Source organism: Tiliqua scincoides, chromosome 4 (assembly GCF_035046505.1).
Source record: "Tiliqua scincoides isolate rTilSci1 chromosome 4, rTilSci1.hap2, whole genome shotgun sequence".
In the NCBI taxonomy this organism is placed as follows: Eukaryota; Metazoa; Chordata; class Lepidosauria; order Squamata; family Scincidae; genus Tiliqua; species Tiliqua scincoides.
Genome location: NC_089824.1, coordinates 216,060,302 through 216,080,072, shown reverse-complemented (window position 1 = coordinate 216,080,072; position 19,771 = coordinate 216,060,302). Strand labels below are relative to the sequence as shown.

The following is a 19,771-nucleotide window of genomic DNA, read 5'->3' as shown; positions in this document are numbered from 1 at the left end:
CCCAGTTTTGGTGTTATTTCATGGTATTTCATTTCTACCATTTTAGAATGCCCCTGGTGGAAGGAGAATCCCACAGAAGGAGCCTCATGCAGGGAAGAAGGCTGAGGACTGAAGGTCCAATCCTATCCAACTTTCCAGTTCCAATGCAGCCACAATGCAGGCCTCGGGTAAAGGAACAAACGTTCCCTTACCTTGAGGGGGCCTCCAGGACTGCCCCTCCACTGCAGAATGCAGCACATGCCCCATTGGCATGGCTAGAAAGTTGGCATCCATGCTAGAAAGTTGGATAGGATTGGGCCCTGAGGAAGCCAGCACCAGCAGCAGGGACAAAGACTAGCCCTGGGGAAGTACCACCCTCAGGGGAAACCGGGGGGGGGGCAGAGCCACAAACACACACCAGTCTCCCCTTCCTGTGCCTTGGAGCAGACACACAACAGACCTGCCTGCTGATTGGGTAGATCCCCCAGAAGTGGATCCAGCCCTCTAACATTAGATAGGCTGGCCCGTTTGCCATCAGCACTGACCCTTGCCAAGAGGAGAATGACAAATCTCAGGCTAAAGCTTCAGGAGGACCTGAGGTGTAAGCAGGACTGTTTCATGTATGGGTGAAGCAACCATGCCTCAGTGGTTCCCAACCTTTAGGAGTCCACAGACCAGGGAGGCAAGAATTGGAATTGTTGTGAACTATATGCAACTCCCCTGCACACACAAAAAATGCAAATTATGCAGAGGATGGACAGAGTGGATAGAGAGATGCTCTTTACACTCTCACATAACACCAGAACCAGGGGATATCCACTAAAATTGAGTGTTGGGAGAGTTAGGACAGACAAAAGAAAATATTTCTTTACTCAGCGTGTGGTTGGCCTGTGGAACTCCTTGCCACAGGATGTGGTGATGGCATCTGGCCTGGACGCCTTTAAAAGGGGAGTGGACAAGTTTCTGGAGGAAAAATCCATTACGGGTTACAAGCCATGATGTGTATGTGCTACCTCCTGATTTTAGAAATGGGCTATGTCAGAATGCCAGATGCAAGAGAGGACACCAGGATGAGGTCTCTTGTTATCTGGTGTGCTCCCTGGGGCATTTGGTGGGCCGCTGTGAGATACAGGAAGCTGGACTAGATGGGCCTATGGCGTGATCCAGTGGGGCTGTTCTTATGTTCTTATGTTGATGCTTTTGTTGTAGGCTGAGGCTGCGGGCAACCCGTTCTCCGTCCTGCCTGGTGGTCTTTGGGGGAGACCTTGCTTGGTGAGATGCTAGAAGTGATCAAAGGTGATTTTTTCCCTGAGACTTTACAGAAAAGTCTTTGCAGAAAAGTTCTCAGGGTCTTGCAGACCACCTGTGGTCCATGAACCACAGGGTGGGTACCATAGGGTAATGACAACCATGTCCTTGGTTGGAATGTCCCTAGAAGGGACAAATAAAAATCTTAATTCAGCATCATGTTTAGTCTCACTGCTTGATTACTCTGTGGAGGGGATGTCTCTCATCAACCCCTTTGAGGTGGAGCTGCCCCCAAATGGTGAGAAGGAGGATACTACCATGGTCATACCCAACCTTTACTTGTATTAATGCTTATGGTTCCTTCAACCACCCATCCTTTTCTGAGGAGCAGCTACTCATGGAAATGAATCCTTCAGCTGAGTAGCATTCCACGGTCCAGTTATTCTTTGGGGAGACAAAACGATAATGGGAAGACCTCCGTCCATAAACATTATGCATGCCTGGATCCCTTAGGGTCCTCGGGCTGAACTTAATTGATAACATATAATTGTTGCTGTATTGATGTTCTCTTATACCGTAAAAAATTACATTTCAAAGCTAATTTAGGCCTGGAGACAAATGCCTTGAAGCAGAGCTACTTTACTGGGGGAAAAATGTTCCTGCCATCCTTCACTCATGCACACCCCCTGCCCAAATCATAGTATCGATGTTCAGAGCCGCTGCTTTGCATACTGAATTATGCCTTTATTAAAGATTAGGAATGGTGGGCGCTTAAATCATGCTTTCCTCTCTATGTGAGAGATACGTTCATCTCAGATCCGCATATTTTAATGCCATATTTCTTCCTTTTTCCTCCCCCTGTAAGATAAATTCACTTATACCACACACACACACCCACACACACCCACACACACACACACACACTATACCAGCATTTTGCTGAAAAGGAATCAATCCTTCTCTCAGTGTCCATCAAAAGGACCCTGCAAAGAAAATGACATGATGGGCAAATTATAATATGGCCAGTTTGATTGAATGGGCGCAGAATCGAGGAGACCTGTGTTGGGTTTCTCAGCCTGGGAGGGAGGTTAGGATATGGCGGCAGAGCCTGCCACTGTCTCTGGCCCCTCCTAGGCCCACTCTTTCCCCCGCCTGGTTCTGCTCCCTCCTCGCCCTCCCCCTGCCCTGAAAACGCCTGCTACTGGCCAGCAGTAGAACTTACTGCCAGGAGCCCTCATTGTTCATCCTCATTTGCCCTGGCCCCCTTCCCAACCGCCGCTGGGCCCAGTGCCAGCGGTGGGCCAGTACTTCTGATGCGAAAGTGCCTTACAGTACTTTTTGCAACAGTCAGGCCTGCGGCACTGGGTACAGTGCTGGTGCCACAGCCCATAGAATTAAGCCCTAAGGGCCAATCCAGGGCTTTTCAGACTGGGGTGTCGCAACACCCCAGCCTGTGGGCCCAGGCCACTTTCCCCTTAAGGGGCGGGGGCAGCCTAGAGGCAGGGAGGAGGCAGCGGCGCGATCCCTAGGACCACGCCTCCCGGGGGGGCTTGCAGGGGCTTGGCTGCACGTACCTGAGCCTCCTGCAGCCTCCCGGGGGTGCGGGGAGCCCTGCGCGGCTGTCCGCAGGGCTCTCCGTAGCTTTGAAAGTGAAAGCAGAGTGATCGCGCCCCAACTCCACTAAAGTGGAAGTGGAGCGCGATCTCTCCACTTTCACTTCTGAAACTCTGGGGAGCCCTGTAGAGGGTCGCGCTGGGCTCCCCGCACCCCCGGGAGGCTGCAGGAAGCTCAGGTACGTGCAGCCAAGCCCCTGTAGCCCCCCTGAGCGGCACGATCCTGGGGATCACGTCGCTGCCTTCCCCCCGCCCTTGCTGCCTTCCCCCCCCTGCAAGAACTTAGAGCAGCTCAAACTCTCCCCGAGAGTTTGAAAACCGCTGTGTTATGTGAAAATCCCCTTTTCCCTTCCAAGTTGTGTTTTTATATCTAGTTATGTATTTTGGACTAAAATGCAGGCCTAAAACTTCTCTTTCAGGCCACAAAAGGAGTCAAATCTTAAGCTCACTCATTTCTCATGTTGTTTGTCAGTCTGGGAAGACTCATTTTTCTCTAGAGACACTGGAAATGTCTTTATTGGTTAAGTCAATCACTGAATATGCAAACACCTTAAAGGAGGAGGACTTTGGCAGCAAAGTCTATCACCTATTGTTAATTAAATCACAGCCATTAAACCACCTCCAGACTCCAAAATCCAGTAGCAATAGGAAGTAAGCTACTCCCCCTCCCCCAGAGTCAGGCTTTGCTGATAGCTGGTTCTGGACCCTTCCACCTTTTCTTTACATACTCCACGTATACTGAGCATGTGTAAAGCTCTGGATACTTCCGGTCAGTTTAGGTCAACTTCCAGGTCAAAGACAACTCTTAGAGAACTCAGAGCACATGCTCTCTCTCTCTGACTGCCCTCCTGCCGGAGTGGCCATACTCTCTCCCATCCAACTGCCCCCCCCCCCGGACAGGTAAATATAATTTGCGTCTAAACTCCCTCCCTTCTTCCCTATCTGTTCCTCCCTTCTCCCCCATCTTTAGTCAGCAACTGGGTTTAGCAGATTAAGGAACCCCTAAATACTTCCCTACACCCTATCCGTTTCTGATTCCTTTTCGGATGCACCCAAATACATAGCACATGCAGCCACCACTAGCTAGGTACACTATACACTAGAAATCTATATTTATCAATTCTCCATGTGTATTATGTTTACCTTTGTGTGTTTTTGCAATAAAAATATAATCCTTTGATTGAAAGTTACCTTCCTCCCAGTCTCCTCATCAAGCTAAACAAGGGATTTCTTTGCTCTACGCTGTCTTGGTATCCAGCCTATGGTCCCAAAAGTTTCCAAAAGGCTAATATACTAATTCCCCTAACCAAAGCAGCCTTTTTGGTAACAGCTGGGCCAATCCTATCCAACTTTCCAGGGCTGATGCAACCGCAATGTAGCCCTGAGGCAAGGGAACAAATGTTCCCTTACCTTGAAGAGGCCTCCATGACTGCCCTCCTACTGCAGGATGCAGTGCACCCTCCATGAGCAAAAGCTGCATCAGTGCTGGAAAGTTGGATAGGATCGGGCCCTAAATGGACTTAAATCTAATAACTGGGTTGCTGCAGCGTGGATTGGGAGGGTCCTTTAAGTGCAGGAGTTTTCTTCGGAAAAGGCTGACCAAGCAACTGGCTATATTTTTGATTCCTGACCTTTTGCCGTGACCTCATCTAGCCTACACAAAGAATTGCAGGCCGAGTTTTGCATCTGCAGCTATTTTCAGGCATGATAATGGTCATTTTATCATTCAGGTAGCTGACGGAATCCCAGAATTATGGGCCTACAAGCATGTCTACAGTTATTTTAAGTCACAGAAATGAGTGGGGGAAGAAAGGTGCAGAGAGAGCAAAGGAGAAGGAAAAATGTGTTTTGGCTTCGCAAAACCTCCCTCTCATTTTTGTCCCTCATTGTGCAGAAAGAGGACTCTGTGAAAAGGTTTTTTAGCTGAGAATCTGAGGCTTGCACTGTATCCTGCGCAGGATAGTGGCCATAAGCAGCTCAGCCAGAGGCAAGGCACAGGTCCGAGAAGAGAGGAGCAACTTGAAGCTGCTCCGTTCTCCCTGGGAACAGGGGTTGGGATCCGGCATAACTGGCAAATCCCAGACTGGCCCCACTCCCCATCCGCCTGCCCCAGAGGCCACCCACCATCCACCCTCCCCCGGCCCAGGAAAGCCTCCCTTCTGCCTCCTCCCGGCCTACCCCACGCCAACCTCACAGACTTGCGTTGGCCCATCGGCATCTTTGGATTGCGCCCTTAATCTGCTAACACAGTTCAACACAGACTTGTACCAGTAATATTTCTGGCACCAGTTCAAGTTGACCCATTATGGCTGCTGGGGCTTACTCTTGGGCAAGGGGGCAAATGTCCCCTTATCCCGAGGAGACTCCAGCAGCTGAAATTCCCCTGCGAGATGCAGCATAGCCCACATTGGCGCTGCTGAAGTAACATGGGGGAATTTAGGTAGGATTGAACTGTTACCTGGGGGTAAGTCCAATTGAACCCAGTGGGACTTACTCCTGGGTAGACATGCATACGAAGTGCTGTAAGTTCATTTCACACGGTACATGGAGCTCCATGTGTACACTCAACAGGGAGTTGAGTGCAGTGTCATTTGTGGATGACACCACGCTGGAAGGCGTAGCAAACACAATAGAAGACAGTAGAAGCCTTCAGGAAGACCTAGACAAAATGGAATACTGGGCTGAAATGAATAAGATGAAGTTCAACAGGAACAAATGTCAGTCTGTGGAACTCCCTGCCACAGGATGCGATGATAGCATCTGGCCTTGATGCCTTTAAAAGGGAATTGGACAAATTTCTGGAGAAAAAGTCCATCACAGCTTACAAGCCATGATGTTTATGGGCAACCTTCTGATTTTAGAAATGGGCTATGTCAGAATGCCAGGTGCAAAGGAGGGCAACAAGATGCAGGTCTCTTGTTGTCTTGTGTGCTCCCTGGAGCATTTGTGGACGGCTGCGAGATACAGGAAGCTGGACTAGATGGGCCTACGGCCTGATCCATCAGGGCTGTTTTTATGTTCTTAAATGCAAGGCTCTGCACTTAAGCAAAAATAACCAATGATGCAGGTATATAGAATGCAAGATATCCGGCTGGGCAGCACAACATGTGAGCAAGTTCTTTAGAGTTGCTGTGGATCACAAGATGAACATAAGTCAACAGTGTGATGCGGCTGCAAAGAAGGCAGATGCCATTTTAACCCTCATTCATAGAACCGTAGCTTCCAAGCCATGAGAAGTTGTGGTTCCGCTTTACTCTGCATTGGTCAGACCTCACCTGGAGTATTGTGTCCAGTTCTGGGCACCTCACTTTAATAAAGATGCAGCCAAACTGGAGCGGGTTCAGAGGAGAGCAACAAGTAGGATCAGAGGGCTGGAGGACAAGCCTTATGAAGAAAGGTTGAGGGAACTTGGTATGTTTAGCTTGGAGAACAGAAGGCTGAGGGCATATGATATGGCTGAAGGCTGAGAGGGGATATGAAGGAGCGAAGTTGTTCTCAGCTGCTTCTGAGAGTAGAACTAGAACCAACAGAAGAGATTCCAAGTGGACATCAGGAAAAAATTCCTGATGGGGTTCGGCAGAGAAATAGATTACCAAGGGAGGTGGTGGGTTCTCCCTCACTGGAGATCTTCAAGCAGAGGCTCGACAAGTACTTGCTGGAGATGCTCTCGGAGGATTTCCTGCTACAGGCAAGGGGTTGGACTAGATGACCTTGTTGGTCCCTTCCATCTCTATGATTCTATGAGTTGAAGCCAATCATGGCTTCTTAGTGAGTGCTATCATATGCATGAAAACATGCATTTTTTGCATTAGAGCTTTTGGATTTTTAGGCGTTCACTTGAAATATTTTAGATGAACACACTTAAAAATACAGTATGTGAAGTGGTCCCATCGTACTCTTTGAAGAGAGACATTAATACAGCCAATCAAACAGAAAGTGAATTTTACCCAAACTGGCTTGATTGATTTTTTTTCCCTGAAACAAAAAGCAAAGCTGCTATTAGTTTGAACTGCACAAGATCACCCCCCAGACACCCCCTAATAGGAAAAAGATACACACTGTACACTGCATAGAATCTCTTTCTGTCACTATGACAGACAGATTTCCTTTGAAGTGACCTTATTATCCAAAGACTGGCGGCTCTTAACTATTCCTCTCTCTCCCTCTCCCGAGAACTCTGCATAGACCCTGCATTGCAGTGTCTGCCTTGGGAATGATCGTTGTTACCATTGTTTGTAGACTGTGCCCTGACCTCCTGACCCAGAAGTGGGAGTCCTGCCCATTCAGTCACTTGCAGGGATGCTGACAGTTGTGACCGTTGCATAAAGAGAAAGGACAAAGGCTCCTGATGTAGCCTGCATGGTCAACTCCTGGCTCTTTTTTCTGGGGCGGGAAGGGGCGGGCATTCTTGTTCAGCTTCCATAAAAAACAGGTTGCATGTAAAGGTGCATGCATTTCATAACTACGTATAAAGAAACTGATGATTGTGACATCTGGTGCAGATCATGAGAAACTTTTTTTTTACATAGGTCCTGGTTGCAAAGATATACCCGCAAATGGCTCAGCTATGGAAATTTCAGAAGACAGCAGTGTTGCTGAATAAGATTTCCATTGCTTATTGGTCAAACTCCAGTGCCCTGCAAGGCACCAGTAAAATAGCATTGCTGCAAGGCACATGATAGCAGCATAGGAGTAGCGGTTTGGGAGCCTATCCTTCCCCTCTCCCCATCAACGGCGTGTGCTGTATCCCGCTAGAGGCAGATTCAGAAACTTCAAATTGGGAGGTGGGAAGATGGAATAAGGGTGGGGACAGAGCAAAACTAGGCAGGGAAGGGGCGGGGATGGACAGATCGGGTTCAGGAAGGGGGCAGGTTCGGCAGCAGTGGTGGCCACTGAGTCCTAAACCCCCTTCCCAAACCTGATCCCATGGTATGTGTTCATGTGAACCTATGGCAGCTATTTAGTTAGTGTGAGTTCAAGTAAACACCCCCTGCCCCCAGTGTACTGCAGAAGTTTACCCCTGGGTAAGGGAACGAATGTTCCATTATCCAGTGGAGACCTTCGCAACTGCCCCCCCCCCCCACTGCTGCATTGGCAAATGTTGCTCATTGACGGGCGGGGGGGGAGAGAATAGGATTGTGCTCACAAAATGAGCCTACTTCCTTAACAAAAGAATGACAAAATGTATCACAAAACGTATAACTTTGGAATAAATCAATAAATGTTCTGAGGGACACCGACTTCGCAAAGGCGGTTTTGTTTTAATGGGAAGAGTGCATGCACATTTCAGAAAGAAAGAAAGAAAGAAAGAAAGAAAGAAAGAAAGACGGACGGACGGACGGACGGACGGACGGACGGACGGACGGACGGACGGACATGTCAAGTTCTTCTGCTCCCTCATTCTCTCCCTTACCGATACACATACATTCTCCAACACCAGCATGAATTTTCGCACACTCAAAAATACGCTTCAGGCAGGGTTTGGAATTTTTTCCCCAAAACAAGTGTCTGCATTGAAAAATGGTTTAACAGCCTTACAGCCCAATCCTAACCAATTTTCCAGCACCGATGCAGCCCCAAGGTCACGGAACAAATGTTTCCTTACTTTGAGGAGGCCTTCATGACTGCCCCCTACCACCACAGAATGCAGCACATACCTAGTGGCATAGCTAGAGGGGGTGCAAAGTGCTAAGTTTTGCAGCAAGCCTCATCGCAGCGTGCAAGCGGCCCCTCCTCTTCGAAGCCATTCTGAAGGTGGGAGCGAAACCTCGCCAGTACTAGAAAACTTTGAACAGGATCCGTACCCTACATGGTGTTTGCCAGGACTCAGTGTTTAAATGGGGGCTAGTATCTACCCCACAGTGTGACTGCGGGTTCTCCAGCCAAACCATATACCACATTGTGTCTGGCTGCAAACTGCGGGCGTATACTGGTCCATGGTCTGACTTTTTCAATGAAGGTAACTCTGTCCTTGAATGGCTGGACAAACTGGGCATTGACATTTGATCTAGTCTAATTGATATATAAGTCCATGTATTATGTGCCACTAAATAAATAAATAAACCAGGGCAAGGTTTGAGCCTGGTCCACAGCTCAGTCTCTTGCAGCACAACCCTAGGCATGTTTACGCAGAAGTTACTTCCATTGTGTTCATTGGGGCTTTCTCCCAGGAAAGAGTGTATGTAGGATTGCAGACTTATGGCCCAATCTTATTGACCAGTTACTAGCACCACATCACAAATGTTGCGCAGTCATCGTGCCCTACAGCGCTGCCAACAGAAACGGCCAGAGGCACTGTGAGCATGCTAGAACCTCACGGATGCTCCACCAGTGCAGGTAGGGTGGTAGTGAGGGCGATTCCTGGGCTGTTGAGGGTGGGGATTGGGCGAAACTGGGAGCTGGTTCAAGGGCAGAAGGGAGAGGATCTTGACAGCGGTCTTGGACTTGTGCCAGCTTGCATGGGTCTGAAGAGACTTACTAGTGATGAAGCAGCCTACCAGGAGGTGAGTAAAAGATTTTTTACTTACCTCTCACTGGCCATCCACCATAGCATACAGTGTATGCTCTATTGGTACAGCTGCCAGCTATGGACTGGTGGGGGATAGGATTGGGCAGCTTTCTTGCACATGTTCTCATGACACTGTTTCAGCAGGTTCCCAGTTAAGGCTGCAATCCTATGCACACTTTCCTGGAAGTAAGCCCCACTCAACACAGTGGGACTTACTTCTGGAAAGACATGCAAAGGCTTGCGCTGTAAGTCCCTGAAGAATTCTTCCAGCCTTGTCCTGAGGCGACCATCCCTAGATGATGAAACTCCAGCATTTCATCCCGTTTAATTTCCTCTCTGAAGGAGTGTTCTTTATTCCCCCCAGTAAAAGGCGAGAAGTTGATCATTTTAAAAAATATTGTTCCTTTTAAACTTTTATGGCTCAAAGTAGACTCAGATCATTAGAAGTTACTTTATCCGCAGCTCTGTCCAGAGTAAGGGCCGATTCCCATTATTCTCTAGCTAGTTGAGAGCTGATCCCATTTTCCCACAGGCTAGAGGACAATACTTAATCACTACTTCACTTATTAGGGGATTTAACAAGCTGTATTAAACTTCATCAGTCCGAGCTTGCTTGCAGATTCAAAACGATCACTCTCATCTCTCCCTTATTACAGAGCCTCATTTGTTTTCCTTTATTCTGTAAGCCAGTCGCATGCCAGTGTGATTTTACATGATAATATACGGCTAATGTCACCAAAAGGTAATTAGGTTTTAAAAGCCTTGATTGCAGAAGACACGGCTGCGCCACCATCGCTTTTCTTATGGCTGTTGATTTTGCAAGTATTTCATAGATCTGTCAATAGGAATGAATAACTTAGTTAACATTGGCTCAGACCATTAATCGGCAAGAAGTACCATCTGCAGTTCTCATTGGACTGCCTGGTGGTGACTGATGGAACATCGTCCAGAGCTGAAATGCATTTAGGCAGGAGAAATTTTTATTTGGATTCTCAAATTTAAAAAAAGAAAAATCAGCATTTCAAGATGAATCTTTCAAAAGTGAAAAAATGAAGATTTAAATTTCAGCACTTGATTTTTTTTTACCTCCAAAAAAATAATGGCTTTTTCATGACGCTACATTCCTTGCCTGCAGCTACAGTATGATGGCTGGGTCTAGCGGAGAGATGGCCCTGGGGTTTGAGTCAATCTGCTTGACTTTAAGTGCTTCATGGCCCTGTGGAGTCAGGCCTGGAAGGGCCAAATGTGAACATATTGTTCAAGTCAGAGCCAAGTCAAGGACGACAGCAGCTAATAATATCAAAGGGACCCAATTGCGGACCTCCGCAGCCTCGTGCGCGGGGCAAAGCTCTGCGATGGTGCCCCCCTGCGGGTTATTGCCGCCCCCCCTCGCACAGAAATCCACCACCCCCCACTCACCAGAGACTCACAGAGCCTCACACGACCTCCTCCCACACTGGGGAAACCTTTTTGAGGTTCCCTGGCACTATAAACTATGCTTCTGGCAAACTGGAAGCACAGTTTCCACCCCCATCGGGAGCCTCAGAGAGGCTTCCGTGGGGTCCTGGCGGCTGGCGCCTGGGGCATTTGCCCCGTGGAGCTCTATGGCAGGCATGCAACTGGAGGGACCAGAGGTAGATATGTAGGTAAGGTCATGCAGAAGTTCAGGGTCCAAGAGGCAACAGCCCACGACAAGGCAAGAGTTGCTTAGACTGGAGATCCAAGCCCAAAGCAAAAGTTATATAGAACCAGCCGCAAGGCCCCATTGGCTCCCTAGAGCAACTTCTCTGGCTGGGCAGTAGTGCCCCCTCTGGATATTATCTGGGTCGCACTATGACACACCAAGCAATCAGGTTGGTAGTTCCTTTCCCCTGAAAGCTGTTCTGTTGCAACAGGAATTAAGGTTCCTGGACCCTTCAGCCAGATTGCCTGGTCTCTCTGGTGATTCTCTGGTGACAGATTCTCTGGTAACAGAGCAGTTACGCTCTCAATTGAACCCCTTGGTTTCTACAGAGAGAAGGGCTCTTCTTCTCTCTTTCCCTGTTCTTATCTCTTGGGTCCGTGTAATGGCACTTTACATCTTTAAAAATGTCTGCCCTGGTGTGGCAAAATGGATGGCCTGATGCTGAGACACTTGCAAGCCCAGAAGCCTGGACAATACATGCGGCAGGAGTTGTTTATTTATTTACAGGATCTGTATCCTACCTTTCTCCCGAAAATGTAGGGCCCACACGGTGGCTTATAATAAACAGCAGTAAAAACAGTGCAGCAATAAAAAGTAATTAACAATATAATGGTACAAAAATACAAAATAGAACTGCCACAGCAGAATACCAGAAATACAGCTTGCAAATATTTTCAGGCAAAAAAAGTACAAAAGAAAAAAAACAACAATTGGCAGAGACAAAACCCTGTAGCAGTAGCATAGCTAGAGCGGGTGCAAAGCACTAAGCTTTGTAGGTGCCTGAATGCACCGTGCAAGTGGCCCCTCCCCTTTGGAGCCATTCCAGGTGGAGACTGGAGGCTGCATTCACCTCTTTTTTGCTCCTACCACCCCAAATGACTCTGAAGGGAAGGTGGAGGGGCTGCTTGCGCAGCACATTCAGGCACCTGCAAAGCTTAGTGCTTTGCACCCCCCTCTAGCTATGCCACTGGTCTCTGCTTTAAGGATCAGGGCAAATCAGACTTGTCCTGGGGCTAAAATGTACCACTGGAATCCAGGAATCGAGACAGCTGAATGGATACATTTCAGGTGGGCTCATTACTCATGTAAAGCAAACTCCTCCTGTCCCTGTTGCTTTAATGAAGGGAATGTCTGACTTCCATGTAATTTGTAGTGATTTGGGGACTCCCTTGGGTTCTATTATTCCAAGAAGACACATACTGGCATTTTTACCCTAAGTGCTGCATCTGTCTTTTATCTGCTGATTGCCCCAGAGAATCTTCTCCAGGACTCCTAATTAAAAGGCACTAAAGAAGTGAGAAAAAAGAGGGTGGGTGTGGTTCAACCATGACAACATACCAGCCCAAGAAGGCATCATCTTTTTTTTCCCAGCTTCACAAAGCTTTGGGCTTGGGTAGTCCTCTCCAAATATCACCGCATCCTGCATGTTTCATTTTCCCTTTACATTGGGGGGCTATAGGAACCAGGGTCAATGATTGGGGGGTGCAGGGTCAAACATGGGACTCAGGAGCAAAAGGAGGGGGCCTGAAAATGTCCTGAGATCTTACATGTTCCATTCACATCAGGGCCCGTGAGAGAAGGTGCAGGGGGCTACATCATACCTGGGGTCAAAAAGGGGGCCCGGGAAGCAAAGCAGGGGAGCCGTACGTTTCCTAAGATCTCAGAAAATGTTTGCATATATTGTATGAAGACTAGCATCCACATTTTGTGTAAGCCTACACATACCAAGATCCAGGTCTACAGAGCTTGTGTCCTGAGTACACTTCTGTACTGCAGCAAGTCATGGACTCTTCACTCACAACAGGAGAGGAAACTGAACGCTTTCCACATGCGCTGCCTCCGGCGCATTCTCGGCATCACCTGGCAGGACAAAGTTCCAAACAACACAGTCCTGGAACGAGCTGGAATCCCTAGCATGTATGCACTGCTGAAACAGAGACGCCTGCGTTGGCTCGGTCATGTCATGAGAATGGGCGATGGCCAGATCCCAAAGGATCTCCTCTATGGAGAACTCGTACAGGGAAAGTGCCCTACAGGTAGACCACAGCTGTGATACAAGGACATCTGCAAGAGGGATCTGAAGGCCTTAGGAGTGGACCTCAACAGGTGGGAAACCCTGGCCTCTGTGCAGCCCGCTTGGAGACAGGCTGTGCAGCATGGCCTTTCCCAGTTTGAAGAGACACTTGGCCAACAGTCTGAGGCAAAGAGGCAAAGAAGGAACGCCCATAGCCAGGGAGACAGACCAGGGACAGACTGCACTTGCTCCCGGTGTGGAAGGGATTGTCACTCCCGGATTGGCCTTTTCAGCCGCAATAGACGCTGTACCAGAACCACCTTTCAGAGCACGATACCAGAGTCTTTCGAGACTGAAGGTTGCCAACAACAACATAGTTTTATCTATTGTAATTTGCAGAAATTATGATCCAATGGAGAAGAGAAGGGGCCCCCAAAAAGCTTTGTACCACCAAAAGGGCCCAAAAGAAATGTTGTACCCCTAATAAAATTACTGTCAGAGGCCCTGATGGGAATGTCTGTGTTGTCCTCTGCAAAGTTTCTATGACCAGTTTGCCAAGAAGAGGTTCAAAGGGATAGTCGCATGCACAGGACCGCTGTCGGAAAGCACACCTGCTTTGAGCCTTCAAGGGCCCAGGTTCAATCCCTGTCCTCTTCTGACACAGTCAGAAAAGATCACCTTTGTGAACAACTATTGGTTAATGTAGTTCAGGGGTCTTCAAACCCTGGCCCAGGGGCCAGATGTGGCCTGCAGAGAGCCTCTATCTGGCCTGCGGCCAGCCTCTGATCCCCTGAGAGCCTCTGGTCCAGTTGACCAAATACAACCAGAGTTGTGCTTGTGGGGTGGGGGAATGGGGGTCCATTTAAGTGTGTACTTTATTTCTTGGGCTGTGTTGGTGCTTGGAGCAATCCTGGACATTTGAACCCATTCAGTCAGTCAGTCAGTCAGTCAAGTTCCATTTCTAATGCATTTAAATTTTATATTTAATTTTTTTTCCAGCCCTCGACACTGTGCCAGATATTTAATGCGGCCCTTCAGCTGAAAAGTTTAGAGACTCCTGATGTAGTCGGTCCTGACCTAGATAAACCAAGGGTCTGACTCTGTAGAAGGTAAGCTTGTATGTTCCTCTTGCCCCCGCTTATTGGGCAAGAGGCACTTTGAAAGAGTATTTATTTAGCAGAGAACAACTGCCCTGACTCACCCTGGCACTGACTCACCTAGAGTTTTTTCTAGTGGCTGTTTACTGGTGTTCCTTCTGCAATCTTTTAAAATTGTGAGCCCTTTGGGGACAGGGTGCTACTTATTTATTTATTTTACTATGTACCCGGCTTTGTAAACATTTTTGTTAAAAAGCAGGGTATAAATATACTTAATACTAATAAGACTAATCAATTAATTTCTTGCTCTCGACACCGGATTAAGAATTCCATTTCCCCTTTTGACTCTTGCAACACTTTAAATAATGGTGCGTTGATACTGAATTGCAAAGCAGGTCCCTTGGACGTACACGCAGCTTAAGCATTTTTAACACTGAGTGGAGCCCGCAATGATTTATGTCATCACTGTGATTTTGCATCTCATTTGGCGCCTTCTCGAGATCACTTTGCAGTGATTCTTAAGGTACCGTGGAAATTACCATGTGAATCTTGTCCCCTAAATCAATGCAGCTTTTTTCCCCTTGCCTGGCAATAAAACGTTCAAGCACTTTCCAGTGGGTGGGTCTTGGCTAATATTTTATTGCAAGTTCACACTCAGATCCGTACTTTGAAGGCCCACCAGAAGTCCAAGGGGGAAATGGAACACTGTTACAGCCGTTGCACCTAGATGGTGTCTCTTCACATCTGCTGTGCCTAGTTTCTTCCCACAAAACCAGTGGTCTCCCTTGGCAAGACCAAATCCCCTGATGTGGTCAGTCCTGAACTAGATTAACCAAGGGTCTGATTCTGTAGAAAGTAGGCTTGTATGTTGGAAGAGCAGCTCTGGTCTTGCCGCTAAGTAGCGTGAAGTGACCTGCTCCAGGCAGCCAGTTTTGGGGTGCCATTTAAAAAAATGCAAATGGTTCATGATTTAACCCCAGTTCATTTCTTCCCTTCCAAGTGAAACTGTTCCTGCTGGCTTGGCTAACATCCATGCACGTGCATACCCCTCTTCCCAAACCTGTATATTTGGCACATCTGAAAGGGAAGCCAATAACTATACAAACAGAGATTTGCACTCTATCTAGAAGCAACCCTCCTGCATTCACTGAACTTACGGGGGGAGTGAGAGCATGCTAGCTAGCTTTGCCCCTCCAACACACTGGCTGGCCAAGCTACCTGGGCACTGGGCAATCAGCGCTTGCCTACAAAGGGCAGCCCTGAACACAGGGAGAGTTCCTCTCCACAACTAAGAATCCTGGCTAAGGTTTCCAAATCATGCAGAGGAATCCTTCCTATATTCCACACTTCAAGCAAGCACTACATGCACAGGAGCTCAGGATGGGTGGCTGGTGTACATGCTGGAACAGTGGCATGGCTAGTGACATGATTCCACTGACTCTCCCCATTTCCCAATCCATGCTGCCTGCCCATCCATGCTCCCCACCCACCCCCAGTGAAAGCTACCAAGTTGAGAGCCAGGATGGTGCAGGAGTGTCAAACTTGTTTCATTTAGTGGGCTGAAGAGCATTCATGGCATCTGCTGAGGGCCGGAAGCGACATTCCATTTTGTCCAGCAGCATTTTTGTGCTACTAATTTAATAAGGGTGGGAAGGTCTTCAGTCTTTGCTAATCAATGTTTGAAACTGATAATAACTTTCCACGTCGGAGTTAGGATCTTTGGGAGCCCGAATTCGAGCCGTATTACTGCAATTGTGAAAGTGGCCAATTCTCATTTTAATGTGTTTTTAATTTTAAACATAGGTGTATGGCTTATGGGCTGTTTAACCTAATAAAACTTTGACTGGAAGTAGCATCATTATATTCTTATGTTGGCTATACATGGAGGTAACTAAGGGCGCAATCCTGACTTGCCCTTGGGCCAGTGCAAGTCTCTTGTGCTGGCCAAGGAGGGTTGCAAATGTGCTATAACGTGCCTCCTCAAGAGTTGGCTAGGCCAGCACATGCCAGCGAATGGGCCCGCAGAGGCTGAATTCAACCTCCAATCGAGCTAATGGAGGGGGCGAGCCTTGTGTTGGCCGAGCTCAACTGACACAAAGCTCTGTGGAGGGCGAAGAAGAGGTAGGGAGGAGGCAGGAGGGAGGTGTGATGGGAGGGCAGTCCCAGGGAAGGGAGGGCGGGGAGTGGGAGGCGGAGCTGGGATCCAGCTGTTATTCCATATCCTAGCCCCCATACCCGAGCAGTGCAGAGCAGCTTCAAGCCCCTCCGATCTCTTCTGACTTGTGCCACCACGGGAGGTGGCACAAGTCTGAGAAGACCCATAGTGCCCGCAGTGGCTTACCTGGGGGTAAGGGGAAGAGTTTCCCCTACCTTCAGCTAAGCCACTTTGCAGCCCTATCTTGCACTGGATACAGCGCAAAGCCTCCTGGTTTGCCTGTTCCAGCGCAAAACAGGATTACACTGCACCTGATATGAAAGTGTGTGAGCTGGGCCTACAGAGAACAGAAAACTTGAATGCAAGAAGATGGAACATTGCTTGTAGAAAACGTACCCAGTAAGATTAGGACTGCCTTCAGGAGAAGACCAAGTGAAAATGCTCTCCACTTTACTTAGGCATCAGATTTCCTACTAAATTGACCTTGGCTATCTGCATCCACATGTCAACGGTTCCCAAGATGAGGTGGGCATATATGGTCACATGCTGTAATGCAGAACCAACCGCACAGATGAGATGTCGTTTTCCAAGATTCCATCGGAACAACACTACCGTGACTGTCCTTTGACTGAATTAGGCACACCATCACACGTTTTCTTTTGCCCTCCAAAATACACAACAGCTAGGGAGAGATATTTGAAAAAGTGGTTGCAAAAATATTTAATGCTTCCAGATCCTCAAAGACTGATACTACTTTTAAGCAGTTTTTGTAAAGGGTGCGTTGTGGACATGGCCAATTCTTGTTTTAATGTGTTTTTCATTTCAAACTTATAGGTGTGAGGCTTATGGGCTGCTTAACATAATAAAACTTTGTTAAGGGTTCATCCCTGGGACTGAGAAAGAATTTACAGGCTGAATAGCAGCAGGCCTTGAAGCCTTGGCCTGACTCAGCCAGCACAGCATCCTGGGAAGAAAGGATGATGCAACATCGGGTGATGTAGACCAGGTGACTGCTACCTGTATGTGTGTGTGTGTCACTCCATGCAGAGACAGAGTGACTTAGCAGTTTCTTACTCCACACTGATCGGCTGACACGCATATAAAGTCCAGCAGAGACAAGCTGGATTGTGGGAGATGCAGAGTGGAGTTAGTGCCGAAGGCTACTTCAGTGAGAACCGTGATTCGTGTGATATCTGGACTGTTGTTGTACATATTGCATATAGTAAAGAGGCGTTTGGTGGAGAACTTCTGCCTTGTGTCATCTTGTTCCCGGGAGTGCCGGTGCTCTCGCCTTGGGAGATAGCAAGCCAAGCAGTCGGGCAGCAGCTGGTGTTGAAAACCGAACATCCAGCTCGCAACAAACTTTGACTAGAAGTGACATCATTAAGCGGGAAGTGACATCATTAAGAGCACATAATGTTCTTATGGTCTTATGTTCTTATCATAAGGCATTCTTATGTTCTTATGTTCACATGATGGCCAGAAAGAAACACTTTGTTCTCACATAGAAACTCATTAGCTGCAAATGACAAAAGAGAAAATATGCAAAACTTGTTCAAGATGTGAGAAAGCCCAATTATCATGCTAGGAGAGCCCAAGTATATTGGAGGTCAGAAAAATTGCTTCCAAGGGGTGCATCCGGCCCACAGGCCTTATGTTTGACACCCCTGGTGTAGCGGTTTTGGTGCTGGGCTTCGAAGGTTACCACTCAGGCACAAAGCTTCCTGGGTGACCAGTCACCATCTCTCATTCTCACCTACCTCACAGGGCTGTTGTGAGGACAAAAGGAGAGAAGGAGCTATGCACACCACCCTGAGTTCCTTGGAGGAAGGAGGGTATAAAAATGTGAAAAAATAAAGTTCTGAATTTGCATGCACTGAACAAGCAGAGCAGAGAACAGGGTATCGAGATTTGGGGGTGCACTGAGACCTCTCATCCAGCTGAATAGCCCAACATGCCTACTCACCAATTGGGGTGGTGGTGGTAAAACAGGATTCCATTTTGTGCATAGGCATAAGAACATAAGAAGAGCCCCACTGGATCAGGCCATAGGCCCATCTAGTCCAGCTTCCTGTATCTCACAGCGGCCCACCAAATGCCCCAGGGAGCACACCAGAACAAGAGACCTCATCCTGGTGCCCTCCCTTGCATCTGGCATTCTGACATAACCCATTTCTAAAATCAGGAGGTCTCATTCAAGACTCCCTCCACACAGACAGCACATGAACTGCTAAGAACTGTTCCTCAAATCTACCACTTCAGACTGGAGGGAGCAGGAGCTTCCCTATTCTTTTATTTTAATCCTCAGAAATACGTAGCTAGTATATCAAGGAGGATGCAAGACCGCTTAGCAACTAGTTTTCCTTGTGTAATGAACCCCCAGTCATAAGAACATAAGAACAGACCCACTGGATCAGACCATAGGCCCATCTAGTCCAGCTTCCTGTATCTCACAGCGGCCCACCAAATGCCCCAGGGAGCACACCAGATAACAAGAGACCTCATCCTGGTGCCCTCCCTTGCATCTGGCCTTCTGACATAGCCCATTTCTAATATCCCTTTGCAACTGCCCAATGTTCTCTTACTTGCAGTCCTCTTACTTAAAATGAGGAGCAACCAGGCATTGCCTTAAATAAACAGTTACCTCCATTCAGTTCAGTGTAGTATATGCCCAGTATACTGTTCATGGCAGGATGCTTAAAGGTAACCAAAGCCCTCCAGAGTGCGAACCTTAATTCTTGTATAACCCTCCATCCTTTGTGCTTCAAAAGGAGCCTCATTTTAATTTCACAAGGACACTTCCCATAAAATGGGATCATTTCATTATCACCCCATAGACGTCCCCTCCTAACCAATGCATGCAAAAACAAGGTGTTCACAAATAGCTCCTTGCACCCACCACTGGATCTAATGATATTTTTTGGAAAAAAATAAAAATAGCTGGGAATGGTTAGTGGCCAAATTACCCAAATGGAGCCGGGAAAGGTGTTAGCATTCTTGAAGAAAGTCGACTCGTGGTCCAATCAATCCTGTTCTTTAAGCCAACTAGTTATTGTCTGTATCACTCGTAAAACACATCTCTCCGGAAACCCCTTCCTGATGGAATAAGCCATCAATCTTCCTACATTACTATTCATTTTCCGTGAGCATAGAGAGCAAATGTCATTCCGAGCTTTACCGTTCGCTCAAACTGTATTAAAATACATAGTCTGATGTTATATCTTTTGGAGCCTCTCTGTTCATAAATTGTTGCCACTGATTGGGACATAAAACATATTTTATAACACCATAAAGCCCCCAGAAGATACAAGATCACTCAGGTTTGCCTTTATGGCTCAGTGTGTAAGGACTTCTTGAAGCAAAAGCTTTGTGTATTTCACGCCAGTCGCGGGAGGGGGAGGAGGACACTCACGGAAAAAGGCATCAGGCATTTCAATAAAACATTATGACCGTATTCCTTGATGACTGAAGCG

The 19,771-nt window shown here is 47.7% G+C and overlaps 1 long non-coding RNA gene across 1 annotated transcript in view; it reads right to left on the bottom strand.

Moving 5' to 3' along the window:
- Positions 1 to 9,774: 9,774 nt before the first annotated feature.
- Positions 9,775 to 19,771, bottom strand: part of LOC136649709 (uncharacterized) — a 57,878-nt gene continuing 47,881 nt past the window's right edge. Inside the window, exon 4 of the long non-coding RNA XR_010794428.1 lies at positions 9,775 to 10,183. This is a non-coding gene — a long non-coding RNA (uncharacterized lncRNA). The remainder of the gene's footprint in view (positions 10,184 to 19,771) is intronic.